This window comes from Rhinatrema bivittatum, chromosome 10, assembly GCF_901001135.1.
Source record: "Rhinatrema bivittatum chromosome 10, aRhiBiv1.1, whole genome shotgun sequence".
NCBI classification, from domain to species: domain Eukaryota; kingdom Metazoa; phylum Chordata; class Amphibia; order Gymnophiona; family Rhinatrematidae; genus Rhinatrema; species Rhinatrema bivittatum.
In genome coordinates, this window is record NC_042624.1 from 73,355,752 (window position 1) to 73,368,747 (window position 12,996).

Genomic DNA, 12,996 nt, shown 5'->3' on the forward strand with positions numbered 1-12,996 from the left:
TCATGTTGATTCCTTGGTATTTTCCTCTACGCGGAGACGGAGGTCCATGAACCTGCATTTTTTCACGCTGATTTGGACATTTCTGGTTTCCAAGTACTGGCGATCTCGGGGGTTTACCTGAATCGGAAGAAACCTACACAGAGTTTGTTTTCTCAGAAGGGACTTTTGCAGTTTTCTATTTGTTTTCTCAGAAGGGACTTTTGCAGTTTTCTATTTGCATCTGGTATATTGAGGTGGGTGGGGAGATCACGGAGGGACTGGCACACATTGCATGCGCTACAATAGTCCTCCGGAGGAGATGTATCCCTTTATGGATCAGCGGGATACTGATGGACTAAATAGGGGTTGTACTGGGGATCCTGGTTGTTTACCGTGGATTATACGCTTTCTTAAGGGGAAGATTGATGGTGTTGATCTGGGTTTGGGAGGAAACAGTGAGGGGTTGCTCCAGGTGTTGGACTTTCTCGGTTCTTGGGACGCAGACCTGATGCTTGCACTTTTATTTGGGATGAATGGCGACTAAGATATTGTCACTTAATGTGAAAGGACTTAATACCCCGAGGAAACGTACCTTATTGCAGAGGGAAATGCAGAGACAAGGGGCAGGGGTGGTATTTGTCCAGGAGACACACGTGAGGCGGCACCATCAGCGGCTCTTGCACTTCCCCCGGTACCCTGTTACACACTGGGCAGCCAGCACCAAAACCACTAAATACGCAGGGGTGGGTATATTGTTTGCCTCCACTTTCGTGCATGAAGCTCTACAGCACGTGTATGACCCACAGGGGCGGTTTGTGCTGGTTAAAATTCGGGTAGGAAAAAGGGTCTACACATTGGTTAATGTTTATTTCCCTAATGTACAAAAAGTTCAGTTTCTTGAAGAACTGGACGCTTTGCTGCACCGCCATCTTGAGGGAGAGCTTATCCTAGGGGGGGATTTCAACTTTGTGCAAAATCCGGCGTTGGACTCTAGCTCTGGGAAGATCGCTGACCCTCAGACGCGTCGGAGGTGGCGATCGTTCTTGGAGGATTGGAGCTTGGTAGACATTTGGAGAGACAGATATCCCTTATCACGCGCCTACACTTATTTCTCTCCTGCTCATACCACTTACACTAGGATAGACTGTTTCTTTATACACACGGCAATTCAGAACATGATTTCTAAAACGGATATTGATAACATTACATGGTCCGACCACGCTCCCCTTTGGATGCTATGCCACTTTAAAGACACTGATAAGGGGTTTAGGCCGTGGCGCCTCAATGATAGCTTGCTCAAGGATGGCGCCTTTGTTAGTCGCCTGGAGACCTTCCTACGAGACTACTTTAAGGATAATCAGACGGAGGGTATGTCCCCTTTATTGGTTTGGGAGTGTTCCAAAACAGTGGTCCGGGGCGAGTGCATAGCTAGAGCGGCTCATTGCAATAAGGAGCGGGAGGGGCAGAGGCAAGCTTGGCTGAAGGAGTTAACTGCCTTGACCCAATTGCATAGTCGAACTCAAGCCGGCGTGACCTACCAACACATTTTACGGCTTAAGGACAAGCTTCGTTCTCTAGAGGATGCAGCCATAAGCCACCAATTGATGCTGCTTAAACAACCGCATTTTGAGGGGGGCAATAGGGCGGGCAAATATCTGGCTAAACAATTAAAGGCGGCCCAGGCTAGAACAGTGGTCTCTAAGATCCAAAACTCTCAAGGACAAATGGTTACGTCGTCGGAAGGTATTCGAGAGTCCTTTACTGTCTTTTTCTCTACCCTGTATGAATTAGAGCCTTCCATCCGACCGGGAGACATTGAGACGTATCTGAGGTCGGTACAGTTGCCAGCTCTTGCCCCTACCCGGCAAATTCAACTAGATAAGCCCATAGCCATCGATGAAGTGTTGGCCGCTCTTAAACAGCTTAAACCTGGTAAAGCACCCGGGCTGGATGGGTTCACGGGAGTGTACTATCGTAAATTTGCTCACATCCTGGCTGAACCCCTGACTGGGGCTTTCAATTCTCTCCTTGAGGGAAAATCTTTTACTAAGGAATCTAACACTGCAGGGATTACCGTTCTGGCTAAGCCTGGTAGGGACCCCTCTAAATGCGGCTCGTACCGTCCCATCTCTCTCATTAACATTGACATGAAAATCTTGGCGAGGGTGTTGGCGGCCAGACTTAATGTAGTCCTCCCGGACTTGATACATAACGATCAGGTGGGTTTTGTGCCCGGGCGTCTGGCTGCGGATAATGTCCGGCGGATAGTAGCCATAGTGGACCTGGTACATCAGAGCCAGACACCGGCGATTCTCCTAGCATTAGACGCTGAGAAAGCGTTCGACCTCGTCCATTGGGAGTATTTATTTAAAGTACTGGAAACCATGGGCTTTGGGACTGCTTTTATGACTTGGATACGGAAGCTTTATGAACACCCGTCGGCCAGAGTAAAAGCCAATGGGGGGTATGGGCTTTCCTTTGACATACAAAGGGGTACCAGGCAAGGGTGTCCGCTTTCGCCACTTTTATTTGCTTTGTTCCTTGAGCCCTTTGCTACCAGGGTGCGAGAGGCTATCAATATTAAGGGGGTGAGGGGGGGCAATACACACTCAAAGATTTCATTATTCGCCGATGATGTTATGTTAACCCTTTCTGAACCTCAGTCTTCCTTACAAGGCGTTATGGACGAACTGAGGAGTTTCTCAGCAGTATCAGGCATGCGAATTAATTATGACAAATCGGAAATTCTAAATTTGACTTTGCCTGCTGTAGAAGTACAGGGCCTTAAACACAGGTTTCCCTTTCTGTGGGCATCTTCACACCTGAAATACCTGGGTGTTAAGATTGGACCTCACCCTAGCCAATTGTTTGACCTCAATTATAGCCCATTGGTGACTAATATAAGGGAAAACTTAAGACGGTGGGATCGCCTTGCATTTTCCTGGTTGGGCAGACTGGCCATTGTTAAGATGAATATCCTTCCTCGCTTTTTATATTTCTTCACTACCATCCCTATCCATATTCCTAGTGTTTTTCTTCAAAAGTGGCAACAGCTCATCTGCAGCTTTATTTGGCGGAAGCGGCCGCCTAGGGTGGCTCGGTCTACCCTCTATTTACCCAAAAATAGGGGAGGCATGCATTTACCCAATTTAGCCTGGTACTTCTATGCTGCTCAACTACGGGCTTTAGTGGCCTTGCATGGGCAGCGGGACACTCCTCAGTGGGTCTCAATTGAACAGGGGTTACTGGGGACTCTCCCTATAGATGCCATGCCATGGCAACCTAGGTCATCCTGGGGTACGCTCGGTTTCTACCCTTATGCCCTGCGCACTACAATGTGTGTGTGGCATCGGTGGAAAGCTGTCTTGATGGGTCCTGAGAGTCATTCTTTAATGACCCATTTGTTTACTAATACAGTAACCCCAACGATGGAATGGTCTGCGGCTATCCGCAATTGGAGGGCCACTGGGGTCTTTCGCTTGGGCCATGTTCTCCAGCAGGGCAAGATGCTCACGAGACAACAGTTGAGCGACCTTTATCCCGGAAGGATTATAGATTTCTTATTGTATGCTAGGGTCTCCTCGTTCATCCACACAGGGCTGAGACGGAGAACGGTGAGGCCCACCAACACTTTATTTGAGACACTATGCCAACATGCTTCCATTATTAAGGGTGTTATATCTAAGATATACGCTATGTTGAGCAATGCAACCCCGGTTACTCCCACACACCGGGCAAAGTGGGAACTAGATTTCTCTAAACACCTGGGGGATAGTGATTGGGATCTCATATATGTCATGGCTCATAAGTGTTCTATCTCCACTGGCTTACAAGAAAATTGTTACAAAATGCTGTACCGTTGGCACTACACTCCGGTCGCGCTGCATAGATTTTATCCGGCTGTGTCTGACAAATGTTGGCGAGGCTGTGACCAGCAGGGCACATACATGCATATATGGTGGACCTGTCCTAGCATTCAGGATTACTGGCAAGGAGTGACCCAATGGATCACGCAATTACTTGACTTACCATGCACTGCTGAGCCATGGCACGTATTGCTGGGTCTTCCCATGACTGAATATAACACTCCCACACAGAAATTGGTTTTACAAATCTTTATTGCTGCCCGGACGGAACTGGCGTTGCACTGGACTCAAGCCACAGCTCCAGCGGTGGCCGCGGTGCAACGCCGACTCTTCTCTTATTATCAATTGGGTAGACTATCTGCAGAGCACCTGAATCGCTTGCCTTCTTTTCAAGCCATGTGGGCCCCATATACCAAATGGTTAGACGCACACAATACCACACCATGATCATAGATATCACTGTTCCACGGAGGCTAGCCGCATCCCAGATCACACATTATTCCACGAGTACAGAGTATTTATTCCCTATGATATTGTAACAGGACTCCAGTACGGGGTGGGTGGGGGGAGGGTTAGTACTGTTTGTGTAATACTTAGACAACGTTATGTATATGTTATGCCTATAGCTTTCTGTTTCTGTTTTTATTATCGGTACTGCTTGTTGCTGTATAATGGTTGCGGCCTGTCGCTTACCAGTTTAGTGTTTATTGTACTAAATGTTTTCTTTTGGCTTGCAAATAAAAACAGTTTAAATACAAAAAAAAAAATCAAGCAGGGAAATAGGGCGATAAGAAACCGGGGCAGAGGGATCTTTCCCCAGTCGGGAAGTACAACTATAGCCGCATGATTGGGCAAGAAAGGAAAGCGGCCCAGGGTAACCAAAGAAGCAAACATAGTTCCTATGCTTCTTTGGTTATTTTGGGCCTCTTTCCTTTCTTGTCCAATCTCATGGCTATAGTTGTACTCCCCAACCCGGAGAAAGATCCCTTTGCCCTAGCCTCTTATCACCCTATTTCCCTGCTAGATTTTGATATTATGTTGTTGGCAAAAACTATGGCCAATGACTTGGCTACGATTTTGCCTATGCTTATTGGGGAAGAGGAGGTGGGTTTCATCTGCAGACGTTATGCTGTTAGGAATATATTTGTAAAATCCTTACTTCATTAGAGCGATGTCAGTGGCTTCATTTGTCATCTCTTTTATTGAGCCTTGATGCTGAAAAGGCATTTGATCACCTGGATTGGGGGTGTATGTTTCATACCTTACGTACCTTTGGGATTGAGGGTTATTTTGTTCAAGTACTTCATACTTTATATAATGACCCATTATATTTCTCATTTATACACATGAGATGTATATGATTCCTTAGTTGAGTCATATTAGGGGGATCCTCCCCCAACTAACATTACAAAATAACTTGCTTTGCTAATAGCTACACTTTACAAATCCAAAGGCGCACATATATACGACCTATCGCTACTCCAGTCAAACTATCAAAAAGGAGCACTGTGGCCCATAAAGGTAGAGTAAACCCTGTAACATTCTTTAGGTAGCGGATAAGGTTTCACCAAAAAATCTGAATTTTAATACACGACCAAAATTGGTGTCCCAGAGATCCGGGTTCAAATTTACATTTGGCACATTCAGCAGAGGGAGCAATCCCCAGCTGGTACACCAGCTGCTGGGGATAATAATAACGCATTAAAAATTTATATTGAACTTTTCAGAGGGCAATGTTGCTAGTAATAGATTTGATTCTCTGAAAACATTTCTCATATTGGGTCTCAGAAAATACAAAAGTCAATTCAGAATGCCACTTTCCCAACATAGACCCCAAATCAAACTTCGGCTTCAATTTACTGAGAGTGGTATACAAATAAGAGATTGAGTGCCAGAAGGGATCATCCAGATGTTTCGCTTATTTTCTTCTGTATTGTTTGCATTCTTTTATGTATGCCATTAATAAATAGATTTGAAACATAAAGTTATACAGATATAATTTATCTGGCTAACTAGAATGTACTAGATGGTCTCCTTGACTATCTTCATTATTTTAATTTGCCAAAAAAATATGTGTTCTTTCAGAGCAGAGAATAGATTCTTAGTCATCTGCTAATTAAAGGGTATGGTGTGTATGTGCTGAGTACAACTGATAAGGCCCTGAAACTGGGTTCATAAGAACATAAGAAATACCAAGGTCCATCAAGCCCACCATCTTGTCTGCAACAGCGGCCAGTCCAGGTCACAAGTACTCAGCAGATCTGAAAATGTAGATCTATATCTTGTTACTTCCAGGGATAGCAATGGCTTTCTCTAGTTTACCTGGCTAATAAGGTTTATGGACTTTTCTTCCAGGATTTTGTCCAAACCTCTTTTAAACCTCATTTTGCTAGCTGGCTTGAAAACATCCTCTGGCAACAGATTCCACAACTTGATTGTGCACTAAGGAGTGAATTTTAAATGTGTTGCTTGCTCTAAAAGGCCCATATATGTGAGTATCTGGGCCACGCATGAACAATTCATATTTTAAAAGCTGGAAATTACATGCATAAATACACAAGCATAAATAAAAAAAAAAGGGGGGGGGGGCAGAGCTAGGGCATTTCAGGGGTGTTCTGGGGTGGGCCACTTAAATTTGTATTTTAAATCCAGTGACTGCAGCACACAGTGGCTTCTTAGCCATATATATTTAATGCTGCTCCAGATGGAGGTGTAAGTATGCAGAAATCACTTTTAGGCCTAACATGACAGGGTGAGGGATCTGGGTCAACTTGGGGGAGAGCAGGCTGAAGAACCAGAGGGGTCTGAATAACCTAGAGATAGACTGGGCAAATTAGTGGACTAATTGATAAAACTAACAATGTCCCTCACGTGAGCATATTTTAAAATCTGCCTCCCTGCGCGCCTTAAAGCTGACAAAGTTCTTAGGAAGATACGTGAAGTATGTTTGCTCAAGTAACAGCTTAAAATTAGGAGCACACATATTCACAACAGGCGTATTTTAAATCACACGCGCGAAACTGTGCACATGATTTAAAATTCCAGCATATGTCCGCTCACGTGCACTTGTTTTAAAGTTACCATCTTACAGGCCGATACAGTACAGTGCGCTCTGGTGGAGCGCACTGTTAGCCCAGGTTTGGGCGCGCGTTTTCGATGCGCTAGCTTTACCCCGTATACAGTAAGGGGTAATAGCGCGTCGAAAAAGTGCGTCCAACCCCCCCAAAACTAATAGCACCCGCAACATGCAAATGCATGTTGATGGCCCTATTAGTAAAATGTGCAGCCAAGCCGCACATTTTACTTTCAGAAATTAACGCCTGCCCAAAGGCTGGCGTTAATTTCTGCCGGCGCCGGGGAAGTGTACAGAAAAGCAGAAAAAACTGCTTTTCTCTACACCCTCCGACTTAATATCATAGTGATATTAAGTCGGAGGCCCCAAAAGTAAAAAAAAAAAAAAAAAAGTAAAAATTTAAAAAAAAAAAAATTAAAAATCGGCCTGTGGCCCGCGGGTCAGAAGATGGACGCTCAATTATGCCGGCGTCCGTTTTCCAAACCCGTGGCTGTCAGCGGGTTTGAGAACCGACGCCAGCAAAATTGAGCATTTTGGGGTAGATTTTCAGACTGCGCGAATAGGCGTACTTTTGCTGGCGCATCAGGTGCAAGCAAAAGTACGCGGGATTTTAGTAGATACGCGCGGAGCCGCGCATATCCGCTAAAATCCGGGATCGGCGCGCGCAAGGCTATGGATTCTGTATAGCCGGCGCGCGCCGAGCCGCGCAGCCTACCTCCGTTCCCTCCGAGGCCGCTCCGAAATCGGAGCGGCCTCGGAGGGAACTTTCTTTTGCCCTCCCCTCACCTTCCCCTCCCTTCCCCTACCTAACCCACCCGCCCAGCCCTGTCTAAACACCATCCTTACCTTTGTCGGGGGATTTACGCCTCCCAGAGGGAGGCGTAAATCCCTGCGCGCCAGCGGGCCGCTAGCGCGTCGGGACGCGACCTGGGGGCGGGTCCGGAGGGCGCGGCCACGCCCCTGGACCGCCCCGAGCCGTAACCACGACCCCAGACCCGCCCCCGAAACGCTCCTGACACGCCCCAAAACGGCGCTGCGCTCGGTCCCACACCCCCGACACGCCCCCCTCCGAAAACCCCGGGACTTACGCGAGTCCCGGGGCTCTGCTCGCACCGGTAGGCCTATGTAAAATAGGCTCACCGGCGCGCAGGGCCCTGCTCGCCTAAATCCGCACGGATTTGGGCGGATTTAGGCGAGCAGGGCTCTTAAAATCCGCCCCTAAGAACATAAGAACATAAGAAAATGCCATACTGGGTCAGACCAAGGGTCCATCAAGCCCAGCATCCTGTTTCCAACACTGGCCAATCCAGGCCATAAGAACCTGGCAAGTACCCAAAAACTAAGTCTATTCCATGTTACATTGCTAATGTCAGTGGCTATTCTCTAAGTGAACTTAATAGCAGGTAATGGACTTCTCCTCCAAGAACTTATCCAATCCTTTTTTAAACACAGCTATACTAACTGCACTAACCACATCCTCTGGTAACAAATTCCAGAATTTAATTGTGCGTTGAGTAAAAAAGAACTTTCTCCGATTAGTTTTAAATGTGCCCCATGCTAACTTCTTGGAGTGCCCCCTAGTCTTTCTACTATCCGAAAGAGTAAATAACCGATTCACATCTACCCATTCTAGACCTCTCATGATTTTAAACACCTCTATCATATCCCCCCTCAGTCGTCTCTTCTCCAAGCTGAAAAGTCCTAACCTCTTTAGTCTTTCATCGTAGGGAAGTTGTTCCATTCCCCTTATCATTTTAGTAGCCCTTCTCTGTATCTTTTCCATCGCAATTATATCTTTTTTGAGATGCGGCGACCAGAATTGTACACAGTATTCAAGGTGCGGTCTCACCATGGAGCGATACAGAGGCATTATGACATTTTCCGTTTTATTCACCATTCCCTTTCTAATAATTCCCAACATTCTGTTTGCTTTTTTGACGGCCGCAGCACACTGAACCGACGATTTCAATGTGTTATCCACTATGACACCTAGATCTCTTTCTTGGGTTGTAGCACCTAATATGGAACCCAACATTGTGTAATTATAGCATGGGTTATTTTTCCCTATATGCATCACCTTGCACTTGTGCACATTAAATTTCATCTGTCATTTGGATGCCCAATTTTCCAGTCTCACAAGGTCTTCCTGCAATTTATCACAATCTGCTTGTGATTTAACTACTCTGAACAATTTTGTGTCATCTGCAAATTTGATTATCTCACTCGTCGTATTTCTTTCCAGATCATTTATAAATATATTGAAAAGTAAGGGTCCCAATACAGATCCCTGAGGCACTCCACTGTCCACTCCCTTCCACTGAGAAAATTTGTCCATTTAATCCTACTCTCTGTTTCCTGTCTTTTAGCCAGTTTGCAATCCACGAAAGGACATCGCCAGCTATCCCATGACTTTTTACTTTTCCTAGAAGCCTCTCATGAGGAACTTTGTCAAACGCCTTCTGAAAATCCAAGTATAATATATCTACCGGTTCAACTTTATCCACATGTTTATTAACTCCTTCAAAAAAGTGAAGCAGATTTGTGAGGCAAGACTTGCCCTGGGTAAAGCCATGCTGACTTTGTTCCATTAAACCATGTCTTTCTATATGTTCTGTGATTTTGATGTTTAGAACACTTTCCACTATTTTTCCTGGCACTGAAGTCAGGCTAACCGGTCTGTAGTTTCCCGGATCACCCCTGGAGCCCTTTTTAAATATTGGGGTTACATTTGCTATCCTCCAGTCTTCAGGTATAATGGATGATTTTAATGATAAGTTACAAATTTTTACTAATAGGTCTGAAATTTCATTTTTTAGTTCCTTCAGAACTCTGTGGTGTATACCATCTGGTCCGGGTGATTTACTACTCTTCAGTTTGTCAATCAGGCCTACCACATCTTCTAGGTTCACCGTGATTTGATTCAGTCCATCTGAATCTTTACCCATGAAAACGTTCTCCATTACGGGTACCTCCCCAACATACTCTTCAGTAAACACCGAAGCAAAGAAATCATTTAATCTTTCCGCGATGGCCTTATCTTCTCTAAGTGCCCCTTTAACCCCTCGATCATCTAACGGTCCAACTGACTCCTTCACAGGCTTTCTGTTTCGGATATATTTTAAAAAGTTTTTACTGTGAGTTTTTGCCTCTACAGCCAACTTCTTTTCAAATTCTCTCTTAGCCTGTCTTATCAATGTTTTATATTTAACTTGCCAATGTTTATGCTTTATCCTATTTTCTTCTGTTGGATCCTTCTTCCAATTTTTGAATGAAGATCTTTTGGCTAAAATAGCTTCTTTCACCTCCCCTTTTAACCTTTTAACCATTGGTTGTCAAACTCGCTGACAGCTGCTGCTCCTGTCAAAAAGGAGGCGCTAGGGACGCGCTAGTGTCCCTAGCGCCTCCTTTTACCGCGGGCCCTAATTTGCATAGGCCACCCTCCTGAATCACGCGCCTAGGAGAGTGGCCTGTGTGCGCGCCGGGAGAGCAAGCGCTCGCCGGCTCTCCCGCGCATTTTCCTGTATCGGCTATTTGTTTTAAATATTTTGGTTGTTAGTTTCATTGAGTGTTCCCTTGTTTTAGTATTATTTGAAAATGTAAATAACTGTGCTTTATTTGCCCATTCCACCCCACTCATGATTTTATGAACTTGTATCATGTCCCTTGTCAGCCTTTTTTTTTCCCAAGCTGAAGAGTTCTAATCTGAATAGCCTCTCATCACAGAGGAACTGTTCCATCTCCTTTAACATGTTTGTTGCCCTTCTCTATACTTTTTCTAGTTGTTCTATATCTTTTTTGAGATGGAGCAACCCAAACTGCACACAATTCCCAAGGTGCAGTTACATCATGGACTGAAACAGAGGCAACAAGATATTTTCCATTCCATTCCTTTTCAGATCCATTCCTTTTCAGATCATTCCTAACATTCTATTTGCTTTTCAGATCATTCCTAACATTCTATTTGCTTTTTTGACTACTGCTGCACACTTCAGGACTACTGCTGCACACTTCAGGACTACTGCTGCACACTTCAGGATTTCAAGGAATTGTGTATAAGAACTTCAAAGTCCTTTTGCTGCATGGTAATTCCTAATTCACTTGGCTTTCACTACCCAGGCAGAGCTAACCCTGGGTCCCATTTTATTAGCTAAAAGCCACTTTACAAATTTAATATACTTCTCAAAATCTAGAGGAAGTAGAAGATTAGTGGGCCAAATTGAAAGGCGATATAGTAAAGGCAAGTAGCCTTTTTGTTAAGAAAGTAAATAAAGGTAAGAGTTAAAAAGAGACCGCTATGGTTTTCTAAAGAAGTTGCTGAGAAGGTAAGGAAATAAAGGTTAGCATTCATAATTACAAGAGATTCGTGGAAGAATGGAAATTGTTGTGAACCTGCCCATGGCATGTGGGCAGACTCCCTCCCTTCTTGTCCTGCTGCTTCAGACCGCCACACTGCCTTCCACAGCAGGGACCCACTGTGACTGCCGCTCCTCCGTGGCCCAAATCGCTGCGCTGACTTCCACTTATGTGGTCGAGTGACCGCCGAGCTTCTGCTGCCCTTCCCTGCCGCTGCCGCTTTTCCTTTGCGGCAGGGAGCCACTGCCGGGGTCCTTACTCGGTGGGGAGGCTGTCCCTGCCAGTGCCTGCTCCTCCGCCGTCTTCATTGGGCCCTCCATGCGGCCTGGAGGCCGCTTCCGATGCCTGTTTGCTCCTGCGTGGCTGGGCACCGCTGTCCATGGTCCTGCTTCCTCCAGGGCCCTCCTCTAGGAGCCAGCGTGCGCCTCTTCAATGTATTTAAAGGGCCAGTAGCAGGAAGTGCTCCTGGCCCCACCAGAATCCAGCTGGCCTTCATTTCCTGGTTCAGCCCTATATAAGGGCCTCTCTTCAGTCAATCCTGGCCTTTGGATCGGGTTCCACAGTTGTCTGTGCTTCATGACCGGTCCAGGTCCTCCGTGGTCTTCTCCTGCTTTGACGGCTTTGTCTTCATGTTCCTGATGTCCTTCGTCCGTGCTTCCAGATGTCTTCGTGTTCCTGGTATTCGTCGTTCGTACCTCCTAAAGTCCGCTGTTCCTTCCTAACACCTTGCCTTCACCTTTGCTTCCATGTCTTGGTTCCTTGATGTCCACTTTCCCGGCATGCCGTTGTCGTGGTCCACGACCAGCCCATGGGCGGGCTGTGTAGGGTGCCTCACGGTACAAGGCCATCTTCTCCTGTGCAGTGCAAGCCTCCGGAAGACTTCTGCTTGAATTCTAAGTCTTGAATCCTGAGTTTATTTATTTATTTAGAAACTTTTATATACCGGTATTAGTGGGGACATCATACCGGTTCACATAACAACTGAAAGATTGGAAAATACATTTCAACAAGGGGAATGTAACTGGGCGAGGGTAGAACAGAGAGGCAGTAGGAAGGACAGGGAAAACAAGAAAGTCATAACCAAAACAATTTACAATTTACAATGAATGTCTCCTTAATATAAGGAGAGGGAGTCCTGAATGGGGGACTACGAGGGGGGAATGGAAGGAATTATTCTGTGTAGGCATGGTTGAACAGGAGAGTTTTTAGTTTCTTTTTGAATTTAATTGCACAAGGTTCAAGTCGCATGTGGACAGGTAGGGAGTTCCAGAGAGCCGGACTGGCAATAGATATGGCACGGTCACGGGTGGAGGAGAGATGAGCCAATTTCAAGGATTGGACATGTAGGGTGCCTTTGTTGGTGGATCTGGTGGCTCGGGTGGACAGGGGGGCCGTGAAAGGGAGGTCGAGCCAGTTGGAGTTATGGGTGTGAATGGACTTGTGAATTATGGTCAAAGTTTTGTAGTGTATACGGGACATTATGGGAAGCCAATGTAGATCCTTGAGGATAGGGGTAATATGGTCATGTTTGCGTGTGTTAGTAATGAGTCTTGCAGTAGCATTTTGCAGAAGTTGGAGGGGTTTTATAGAAGACATTGGGAGCCCTAAGAGGAGGGCATTACAGTAATCTAGTTTGGAGTTGTCTTTGAATCCTTGAGAATCTTGAATCCTGTGCTTGAATCTTGTCCCGGTCTTCGGAGCTCCTTGCATTTGCATCCGTCCATG

General features: G+C 45.8%; 1 protein-coding gene across 2 annotated transcripts in view; it reads left to right on the forward strand.

The window, feature by feature from the left end:
• ANKRD45 (ankyrin repeat domain 45) overlaps window positions 1-12,996 on the forward strand; it is a 124,442-nt gene that overhangs the window by 46,947 nt on the left and 64,499 nt on the right. The gene's annotated exons all lie outside the window — the stretch shown is intronic.